The following is a 12,143-nucleotide window of genomic DNA, read 5'->3' on the forward strand; positions in this document are numbered from 1 at the left end:
CAAAAATATTCTAATTTTTATTCTAATTTAATATGCAGGGTGTGTGTGTGTGTGTGTGTATTGTAGTATTAGCTGCATGATTTTGACCATTTATCATAGAAGAGGGATAGTTAAGGCAGAATACATAAAACCCAAACAGGGTAGAAAGAGGGTGGGAAAAAAATACTCTGTGTTTAAGAGGTAGTGATTTATTTAGTGTGACTGATTTGTATGGGAGAAAGAGAAAACATAAGAAGGAAAGCTGAAAAGTAGATGAGAGAAGATTATGAGAGGGAAACTATTCAATTCTCTAAAGTGTGAATATTTTCTATGAAAGGCAGCCAGTGATGTTTTAAGGAAAAAACATACCCTTTTTGAGTACCTACTGTGGACCAGGCACTGAGATAGATACACATGATTCTTATTTATTCCATACTAAAACTCTTTGAGATAAACATTCTTAACCCAATTTTATTTATCAAACAATGTAGAAACAAAGAAAAAAAATTATATAAGGACACAAAACTAGTGAGTAGTGGACCTAAGATTCAAACTCAGGTTTATATGTTTTTTAAAGTTTTTCCATTACCTTATGCTTCTTCCCAGATATTGATGTTATTACTTTGTGTTATAAAAGGTTAATCTTTGATTTGTTCTGGAAGAACTTTGAAAGAAAGAGATAATTGAGGAAGAAATGCCAAATATCAAGCTAGTTTTGGAGCACAGCAGGAGTGAATCAACCTATGAATTAAGGTAGTAACCTAGGAAATGGGAACCAAACCAAAACCAAACCCACTGCCATTGAGTAGATTCTGACTCATAGTGACTCCCATTGGTGGGTTTCCAAGGCTGTAGATCTTTAAGGAAACAGATTTACAGAAGATTTCATCCTCCTCCCACAGAGCAGCTGGTGGGTTTGAACCACCAACCTTCTTGTTACCAGCCAAATGCCTTACCCATGACACCATCAGAGTTCAGTGGGGTCAAATAGGCAATCCTTGGTTAGTAATTCACTATAATGAATAAGTAAGAAAGAGGAATATAAAATATCTCTGATGTGTCTAGGCTGGACTCTCACAACTACAACAAATCCCTTTCTGGCTGAATTTTGAATATATTGTCTTCGAGGTCCTTCAGATTCAAGCATACATTAAACAGTAAGGAAATAGAAGGTAGGTGTACTGGAGGAAGATGAAGGCATACACTTTTTAGTTGTTCCACATGCAAATCATGTGGTACTTTCAATGATAATGGTTTAATCTTCATTAACCTGCCTATGAAACATTCTACATGTTATTTCTCAGACCTCACTTTCATCAAGAACCAAAGTAGAAACTTGCAACCCATCTTCCTGGCTAAGAACAGAAAGCAAGAACCAAAAGACTCAACACATCTGCAGCAAGTGATTGCTCTAAGATGGAAAGCACCTTTCAAAGACAGGACACAAAACCGAGTCCAGGATTCAGGCCAAGAGACAGAGGCAAAGCAGCTGTCAAACACAAACAGAAGCTGCAATGGGGATCTAGACACTAGACAGCCCAGAAGCTGAAATCAACAGTGGAGCAGGAATTCTGCCTCCTTATATGGAGGGGCTGGCCAATATCTTGATGGTGGTTTTATGCAATTAGTGGGTTAGACCAAGTGTTCACTGCTAGTCCAGAGAGACAAGAAAGAGAACTGCAGACCCAAAGGTAGTCAGTGATTCTCCTGGCACATTCTTCAGTTCAGTAATCCTTACCTTAACTCCTCAAAAGAAGTGAAGTTATTTTTTATCTTTTATTTCTGGAAAGAGAAAAAGAACCAGAGATATTGTAGGTTTCAGATATTCTCCTATCCCTCAAACTACCTGCTATTTTTCTAACCAAATGTAGAATGTGAAAACTTCAGGGATCTTGGCTTAAGTCAATGAGAGCAACACATTCTCCTTGTGTTTCATCTTTTATTCTCTGCCTTGAAATACTCAGCTTGAATTAGTCATAAAAACAGTTTGTACTATCCACTGAGTACTTTTTCTTAAATCTGTCAGTTAGTTCATTGTCTGCAAATGACCTATTTTGAACAAGAATGGGGAGAACACGTTCTCATATTAAGAGTTCAGTAAGCTAATGGCTAGAATGTTCATTGGGCATAATTTGACTGGCACAACTACAATTCACACTAACCATGATGATAGATGGTGATAGTGGGCAAATCTGCTGCAAAAGACCTCTTTAAATGTTGAAGAGCAAAATGTCACTTTGAAGATAAGGTGCACCTAATCCAAGCCATGATATTTTCAATAGCTTCACATGCATGTGAAAGCTGGACAATGAATAAGGAAGACTGAAAAAGAGTTGATGCCTTTAAATTGTAGTGTTGGCCTAGAACATTGAAAATACCATGGATTTCCAGAAGAACAAACAAATATGTCCTGGAAGAAATGCAGCCAGAATGCTCCTTAGAAGCAAGAATGGCCAGACTTCATCTCACCTACTTTGGTCCTGTTGTCCTAAGGGACCATTCCTTGAAGAAAGATACCATGCTTGGTAAAGTACAGGGTCAGTGAAAAAGGGGAAGACCCTCAACAAGATGGACTGATACAGTGGCTGCAACGATATGCTCAGGTATGGCAAGGATCATGGAGATGGTCAAGACTGGGCAATGTTTAGTTCAGTTGTACATGAGATTGCTATGAGTCAGAGCCAACTTGACAGCACCTAACAACAACAAAAACATGGTGATAATAAGACATGCCAAAGTGGTGGAAGGAGCTCTGGTAGCATAGTGCCTAAGGCACTTGACTGCTAACCAGAAGGCTGGCAGTTCAAACCACCAGCCACTCCTCGGAAGGAAGGTTGGACAATCTACTTCTGTAGTGATACTGCCTTGGAAACCCAAGGAGCGGTCACTATGAGTCGGGGCCTACTAGATGGCACATAACAAAAAAATGGTGGAGAGGAAACACAAAATATTCCTTGCCCAGACACTGAATTCACACTTCAGAATTCTATGTTCAATGATATGATTTTACAGAGGAGTCTAAATAATCACTTCTTTAATATATTCACCAATGAATGTCACTGACTTTGTTCCACAAGCCAACCAGGTGCTAGGAACACAGAGATGAATAAGATATGTTGTTGTTATCTGTGGTTGAGTTATTTCCAACTCATGGTGAAATGTTGCCTGGGTCTTGTGTCATCTTCATGATTGATGGCTGGCGTGTTTGAGTCCATTGATGAAGCTATTATGTAGCACTTTCCAACCTAGGGAGCTCAACTTCAAGCACTATATCACATAATATTCTGTTGTTATTTATAGTGTTTTCATTGGCTAATTTTTAGAAATAGATTTTCAGGTCTTTCTTCCTAGTTTGCTTAGTCTGAAAGTTGCACTAAAATCTGCTCACCATGGGTGACCCTGCTGGTATTTGAAATATTGGTGGCATAGCATCCAGCATCTCAGCAACACACTCATACCACCACAGTACAACAAACTGACAGAGAGATGGTAGAAATAAGATATAGTCCTCCATTATCGAGATGCTTATAGTTCTCTTGGAAAAAGAACAAGAACAATTGCCATAAAATAGACTAAATATTATAATAGAGGATAGACAAATAGGATTGTTTAGTAGAAGACCCCCAGCAGTTATCCTCAGGTTCCGGGTAACAAACCAAATAGGACTGGTGGTACTTCTTCCCTCCAATAGAGAATCTGTGTAGGTCCAACTTCCCAAACAGCTTCCAAGTGCTGCAATACCTTATTCAGCACCTCTGTGAATCAAGGTACATCAAACTTATCTCCTCTACTAAGTCCTTTCTCTCTCTCTCTCTCTCTCTCTCTCTCTCTATATATATATATATATACACAATTAGATCAGTGCCCTCAGCTTCTTTCCAAAGTTCCCATAAAAAAGGGACAAGTAGGGACAGCCTATACCCACCTGACATGCAAGAGGCTAAGGAACATTCTGTCTCTCTTCTTGCTCTTAGGGAGTTCCTGTAGTTTGTCTCAGTCTCTACTTAACTCAGAGGACAGGGTAGTAATTCTGCCCTGCAGGGAGGAGGTGGCTTCAGAGAAGTGATAATTGAACAACAAAGTGTAGATTAAAGTCAAAGTAATCCAAATTACTTTGTTAACTAGTATATCAATGGATTAATTGCAAGCATGAAGTTCAGAAAAAAATGAAAATTCTTACATTATTTGGCTCCTAAAGGCCTGAAGTAAGTCTGTCCTACTAATTGCTAATGTTACTTTGCTTGATTCAATATCTTTTTACTTTAGCTATTGTTATTGTCCTAGAATAGTGATTTTATTTTTCTCTTTTATTTTAGGAGGTTGTAGTAGAAACTGCCTAGGTGCTTACCAATCTCAAGCCCTCTCCCTCAGCACCAGGAAGACTGCATTCCCAGCTCCCGTTAAAGTTAGCTTGCTGATGTTGTTAGCTGTCGTCGAGTTAGCTCTCACTCATGGTAACTCCATGCACAGCAGGATCAGACGGTTGTGAACCATAGGGCTGCTGTATGATTTTTTGGTAGCAGATTGCCAGGCCCTTCTTCTTAGTCCATATCAGTCTGGAAGATCCACTGAAACCTGTTGAACATTATATTAACACATAAACCACCACCAATAAGTGGATGGTAGATGTACACAAGATACACTGGGCAGGAATTGAACCCAAGTGCCCTGAATGGAAGGCTAGAATTGTACCACTGAACCACCAATGCCCAAAGTTAGATTAGGGTCACCAAACTGAGTTCTGTCCAGGGCAATGTAAGCAGAAAGGATAACCACCAGTTCCAGGCCTGGCAGTAAGAACTTCCAATTCCTTTCTCTCTCCTCTATGTACCTTGCTAGAAATGACAAACTCCTGACATTGCAAAGCCACTTGAAGGAATTACCACACGGAGAATAGCCATCCAACTCACATTGTGAGTGAGAAATAAAAGCCCTTGAGATTTGGGGATTAACTGTTAGGGTAAAGTTATAGATTGATTTATGTCTCAAAAAACATATGTGTTGTAAATCCTAACCCCTGTGCCTGTGTTATAATCCCATTTGGGGATGGATTTTCATTGTTATGATAATTTCACAGCATTAAAGTAGATTGTGTCTTAAATCAATCTCTCTTGAGAAATTAAAGAGTAGATTAACCATAAAGAAGCAAGCAGAGATGGGAGAAGATGGGTGCTATGCCATATGAACACCACCAAGAAGCCAAGGAACAAGGATTTCCCTCCAGAGCTGATGTAGACAGAAAACTTTCCCTTAGAGTACTGCTACTCTGAATTCAGACTTCTAGTATCCTAAAGTATGAGAAGGGAGCTCTGGTAGCATAATGGCTAAGGCACTTGACTGCTAACCAGAAGGCTGGCGGTTCAAACCCACCAGCCACTCCTCGGAAGGAAGATGGGGCAATCCTACTTCCATAGTGATACTGCCTCGGAAACCCAAGGAAGGGTCGCTATGAGTTGGGTCCGACTTGACGGCACATAACAACAACAACAACAAAAGTATGAGAAAATAAATTTCTGTTTGTTAAAGCAACCCACTTATATTTCTGTTATAGCAATACTAGATAACTAAGACAAGTAACTATATTGTATAATCCTGATAAATACATGGATATAGCCTTAAATTTGCTTCAAAAAGAAACAACTCCCTATTACATCTGAAAAGATATATAGAGACATCCTGGAAATAAACAGGGAAATCTCTATCAAAATGCAGCCTTATTTCTTTACCACATTAGGCAGAGGTTATCTCTCTGACCTTGTGATGTTCTTTGAGATAGAGCTGTCTGGAAAAGAGAATGTAAGCTATGGACGAGAACAATATGTGAAAAGTTTATTTCAGAGGCAACTTAGAACAGAAAAGGCCAAAAACAACGCAGAAAGGGAGTTGAGTGATAAAGAGCAGGAAAATAATAAGTGATGGAAAATTTTACAACTGATAAAAATTAAGTGGCCATGAAGCATGTATTTTCCACTCATTCATTTGGACTCGATTTAGGGCTACATACCACACAGATACAAATACTTTGAGGTTAAAACTGGCCAATCACCAAATAAAAGTCAAGGTTCCAAGTAAAAGTAGCATGCAGTTCTGGAAAGTGTACCTGTGGTGAACCTGGGATTCAGACAAGAGGTGTTAATTCAGTCCATACCAAGAAAACTATAAGGGTAAACTTACCAGTGTCAATTTCCCTAAAAGACCAAACAACTACCTAGGAAATAACTCATTTTAAGGGAAGAGTGTCTCGTAACACACAAATATGGCCTAAAAATAATAGAACAGAGCTAAAGGAAACAGGCTACTTTAAGTACAGCAGGTGCCTGGCACTCATATTGTCTCTTGATGCAGCTCCAAAATCTGAGGGAGAGGAGAGAGCAATGAAAGAGTAATAAACACCAAAAGGACAAGGTTCCAGAACACTCTGTAAAGCTTTGAAAACACACAGGAACAGTGTTTCACTCAAGTAACAGTAAAGCACTCTCCCCACTTGGATGGTCTTCCCTACACTTAGAGCACTAACAGGATGAAGCATACTAAATTGTGAATAAGATCATTCTACATCTAGAGAGGAGCAGAAATGGAAACAGCCATGTTGTTTCTGTAGATATCACCATCCCCAGTACCAAACATTTATAACAGTTTAAATACCTTATGAATCTTCTGTGGGTATGTAGTCTTGAAGGGGCTCCCAGTGAATAATGTCCTTCTTCCTCACCCAGGTTCTGATCAGTTGAGAAATAAAATAAAATGTTTCAGGTGAGGGCCAAAATATTACTGATACACAACTAGGTCAGAGAACATAATGTTGAGTGAGAGTCAAAATAGACTTCCTGATTTAACCCCAGTATTGGGCCACCTTGCTACCCAGTTGCAGGCAGTGCTGAATTGGGGCAGGGTTTTTCATTTGAGGATCCTGTCCATGTATGCAGGTGAAGTGAAATCATGCTCTCTATGGACTGGCTCCCTCCCAAGAGGAATAAGGGAGCAGAAGGAATAGAGGACTGAGCTTCTCAGGTTCAGTTATTCTTCATGCAATTCACTCTATTTCCTCAGAAAGAAATTCAGTAAAGTGGAAGAGAGAACATGAAATTAACTGTGCTCTCTCATCACAAGAAAGAAACATCAGAGTGGGAAAGGCACTCATTTATGCAGCTTCCAAAAGTTTTGACTGCTGATAAGTCAAAGTTGAGTCCCTCTGTTCTAGACTAAAGGAAACTATCTCCCCCAAGGTTTTGCTCCATACTGGGGGACAATCTGCTAACTATGGCTGGTCAGTATGGGGAACAAATACCCATCCTCATGTCTCAATTAAGACAAATCTGAATTGGCAGCCCAGCTCACAGCCCCCAGCATGCTACTGGGCACTAGTAGAGATGCAGCATCTGCCCATTATGAACTGGACTCTATCAGACCTTCAAGTCAAAAGGCAGTGGGCCCAGCAGCAATCCATTTTGAGATGAAACACATTCAGGATCAAGCATAAGTTGGGCTTATTTATTGTATGACAGGTTAGGGATCCCTTATGACTAACTGATACACACACACACACACACTGCCATTGAATTGATTCCAACTCATAGTGACCCTCATTGGGTTTCTGAGGCTGTAAATCTTTATAGAAGTAGATTTCCTCATTTCCTTCCACAAAGAAGCTGGTGGGTTTGAACCACCAACTTTCTGGTTAGCAGCCAAATGTCTTAACCATTATGCTACCAGAGCTCCTTGGGCTGAGGGAGAAGCTGACTTTGGGCTGATGCAGTTCGTGAGTATGAGCTGAAAATGGACTGGTGCTGCTAAAGAGTGTTGCTGCTAAATTGCTCCTTTAGCCAAGAGCTATTCTTGCAGAGTGATTCAACTTTGAGTTATCAGCAGCTAAAATTTGTGGAAGCTATAGATATGAGTGCCTTTTCTCTCTGACATTTCCTTCCTGAGAAGGGAGCCCAGTTAGTTATCCCTGTCCCTTTACTTAGAGTGGACACCAAACTTCTGGAGTCAAATGCTTTAGGCACTATGCCACCAGAGCTCCTTTAACAGAGAGAAGTGAAGAAAAATCAATGGGAAGAGTTTGGGGCAATGTACATGATCATCTAGTCACTATAGAAAGAAAAGTGACCTGAGGGAGAATAGATATGGACTCATGGGAAGTGGAGAAATGCTTATCTGGTAGATCAGAGGCCAGGAAAGAGAATTATCAGAAGACTGGGAATAAGAAGTTATAACACCCACCAGAGATCATTCATCACACAAAAGACATAAATAAGCAAGTAGACAGAATGACTCTGTCTCTGTCATTAGCCACATCAGTGCTGACATGATGGGCTCATGAACAGAATTTCCATGGTGGAAGAAATGCATATTCATTGGCACAACAGAATGGACCTCTATCCACTGAGGTTGAACTAAATACTGCCCTTGCTAAAGACACCCATCACACCAATGCTGAGCCACTCATGATACCCCACCTCAAGAGGCCAGAAGTCCACATGTTTGTAAATTGATGACATAGAACACATTCCACCCTGAAAGAGGAAGTGTTTCATCTTGAACTGAACCAACATATATTTATGAAATATGTTTGTCTTTCATGCCAGTAGGGCCTCAATCAGTTCCACTATGAGCGCTTTACAGTTTTTGTCTCAGCAGTATAGGATCCTATACAATATCACATCAAACCCAGGAATCTACGTCATAGGAAAGTTGGTATACTCATGCACATGCTTATGGGATCCATGGGTCATATCATGTGCCATAATACCCACATGCTGCTAACTTGATGGAGCCATGGAATACCGTTTTGCAGGCATAGTTGAGGCACCATCTTGGACATGATAACCTTCAAGGTAGCATGTTATCCTCCAGATTAAATAATACACCCTTAATCAATGACCACTATATGGGGCTGTGTCTTCAATTTGTAGAACACATGGATCTAGTGTGAAAATGTAGGAGCAAGAGTGCCCCCATTTTCTATAACTCTCAGTGATGTTCCCAGAAGGTGAATGCTTCCAGCAAAGGACACAAGACTGACACTAAACTTTAAATTATAGGCTTCTCCTGCTCACTTTTGACTCTTTATACCAAGAGACCAGCAGACAAAGAAAGGAATTATCCTGGCAGAAATAATTGACCTTAATCATTGAGAGAAATCAGGGCTGCAGTTACACATGAGGAGTAGGTAAGTATATGATTGATAACCATGGGCATCATATCCTGGCTTTTGGACAGTACATAAATAAGTGTTGCACCCTTAATCAGTAATGGCATGGGAATCAGGGGTTCAGAGCCCTCAACTATGAGACTTTGGATCACGTCACCAGCTAAACTACCAAGAACAATAGAAATGCTTGCCAAGGATGAGAAAAATCTCTTTCCCCAATAAAGAAATCCTCAGGAACCCTAGATCAGCTGTTTCTGGATAGAGCTGAATTTACTATTTGAAGCAAGTATATCTGGGAGATAGAAGGGGTGGATGGCAGTGAATAGTGTAGTGCACAATCTGCCTTCAGAAGAGAAGCACTCATTTCCCCAGAAGCCCAAAGTTTTTGCTGTTGACAGCTCACTGACGAGTTCCTCTCCAGGAATTTCTCTCAACCTAAGGAAGCTGCTTCACCATGTTTCCATCCCCACCTTGGGAGCAGACTGCAGTCAAAGATCTGGCTTCCTTGTCTCAATTGGATTAAATCCAAAGGGTTTTCACAGCTCCAAGGCTCCCTCTAGTATCATCTGAGACCTCTGATACAATTACATCATATATTTGCTTGGATGTCCTAATGCATCAGCTTCCAGGAAAAAAAAAAAAAAATTGTGTCAGGTTATACTAGTACATTATCTAATAGAAAAAAATTAAAGTGCAATAAAGCAAACTATTTAAAAGGAATATTTTTTTCATTATTTACAACAAATATTTATTAAGGCTAGTCTGTAAATAAGAAGCTCTGGTGGTGCAGTGATTAATGTATTTGGCTGCTAATAAAATGTTTGGTGGTTCATTTGATTAGCAGCCTCCATGTGAGGAAGATGAGGCAATCTGCTTCTATAAAGATTTACAGCCTTTGAAACCCTATGGGACAGTTCTACTCTGTCCTACAGGTTCTCATGAGTCAGAATCAACTTGATGACAATGGATGTTGGATTATTCTGTAAATAAGGCACTGGGCTACATGCTGTGATCAATAAACAAGATTAATCAAGAACATAGTCTACCATCAGTATCCTTATAGTTTGTAGAGATCTAGAAGATGCCATGTGCATAAATAAGTATAAGATAGGAAGTAAATGAATGGAAGAAAACACATTATAACACTTACAGTTCTAACATATATCTTCTTTTTTTTTTTTTAATCCAGAACAGTCAAAAAACCAAGACCAAACTCACTGCCATTGTTGGTTCTGACTCATAGTGATCTCTCCTTGGGTATCCAAGGCAGTATCTCTATGGAAGTAGATTGCCCAATCTTCCTTCCGAGAAGTGACTGGTGGGTTTGAACCACCACCCTTCTGGTTAGCAGTCAAATGCCTTAGGAACTACACCACCAGAGCTCCTTTCCAGAACAGTACTATGTGATTAAGAAAAGAAAAAAACACAGAAAGTTATTACTATCCCTCTTTTATTATAGTAAACCAAAGTTCAGCAAGTAAAGCCTTTTACCTAATCTGTGTAAAAAGAATTAGTTTTTATTTCAAATTCAATTATAATAAATATTTTTTTGTTTGGTTCACTCAATTCCAAATAGATGATATATTTTCTCAGTCATTATCACAAAGCTTCTGAGAATCATATATTTTAAGTCATGTAACCATTTTGAGAACTCGCTTCATCTTCCTTGATATCTTGCATTATTTTAAAAATACTTTTAGATATTCAATATCCTTGGGTTATGCTGAATATTATCTGCTAAATGAATCTTCTTAGCTTTCTGGATTACAATGACAACTTGATAATTAGAAAACTCACTCCTTAGGTATTTCCACTGTCATGAAATTGCTATTTTACTGAAGGATGTTTGCTTAATGGTAATCAACTGAAAAAAATTAAGAACACAGAATTCTATTTTTAAATTATTAGATTCTAAGGTTAAGCTTTTGACAAAGTATTCTATGCAAAATTGTTTGGCCTGTGATTATGGGGAAGTGATCTTGAGGAGAGAATGGCAAGAGGATCACTAAATGGAGAAGGTTTGTCTGACTTCCCAAAAGAGGGAAAAGAAGTAGAAAACTAAAATGAATAAAAACAGAGAAATAAACAAAGAATAGGAGTTATAGCAGATTACTTATTGTGGGATTTGGCTAAGGAGAAATACAATTGATTCTGATTTGATGTAAGGGAGAAATAGTTGATCAATGTTGATAGTGAAAGGAGGCCTACTTCTCTTGAAGATTTGAGTACTTGCTTGGAAAACAGGCTGAGAATCAGTACCAAAAAAGTCAATGCAAGGAGGCAATAAAAAAGAAGAAGAAGAAGGAGAAAAAGAAGAAAGATGTTAAAATTATTAACGAGCAGGAAAAACTAGAGAGCTGGACTAAGATCACAAGAAGCACCAAAAAAGAAAAAGGCAATGAGTTCTGTGAGGGGCAAACTACTGCAGAGGAGAGCAGCCATCCAGAGATGCTGAGATGTAAAATTATAGCCCTTAGAGCCTCCTTACAACTTGCTGGTCAGGGTTTTGTGGTAAAGTTTGTCAAATCCTAAAATGGCTTCATCTCAAAGCTGATGGGAAGCCTCTGGTTCCCCAGTTAGTAGAGGTTGGAAAGCAAAGAGGATGAGAACTGAGTTAGGGGAATCAAAAAAGGAAAATGGAGACCAAAAAAAAAAAGAATAAAGCCCAATGAATTTTCCGTCATGAACACTGTGACCTGAGGTCAACAAAATGAGCCTGGTAGACAAAACAACATGTAGAGAAATTTACACATACATCTAGACAACTTACAAAGTACATTATAAGATGACTAATAGAACAAACGTGTCTGGCAGTAAGCAGTATCGTAGGTAAATACTATCTATATTAACAAGGGAAAAAGACAAAATCTCAGTGGTTAACATAATGGAAGTTTACTTCTCAGATATGTAAAGTCCATTTTCTTCTCCCTCTCTCCCTCCCCCTTCCCCTTCTTCTTCTTCTTCTTCTTCTTTTTTTTTTTTTTTTTTTTGGTAGGAATAGAGAGGTGCT

Source organism: Orycteropus afer, unplaced genomic scaffold (assembly GCF_000298275.1).
Source record: "Orycteropus afer afer isolate SDZICR_OR568_19922 unplaced genomic scaffold, OryAfe1.0 scaffold00326, whole genome shotgun sequence".
Taxonomy (NCBI): domain Eukaryota; kingdom Metazoa; phylum Chordata; class Mammalia; order Tubulidentata; family Orycteropodidae; genus Orycteropus; species Orycteropus afer.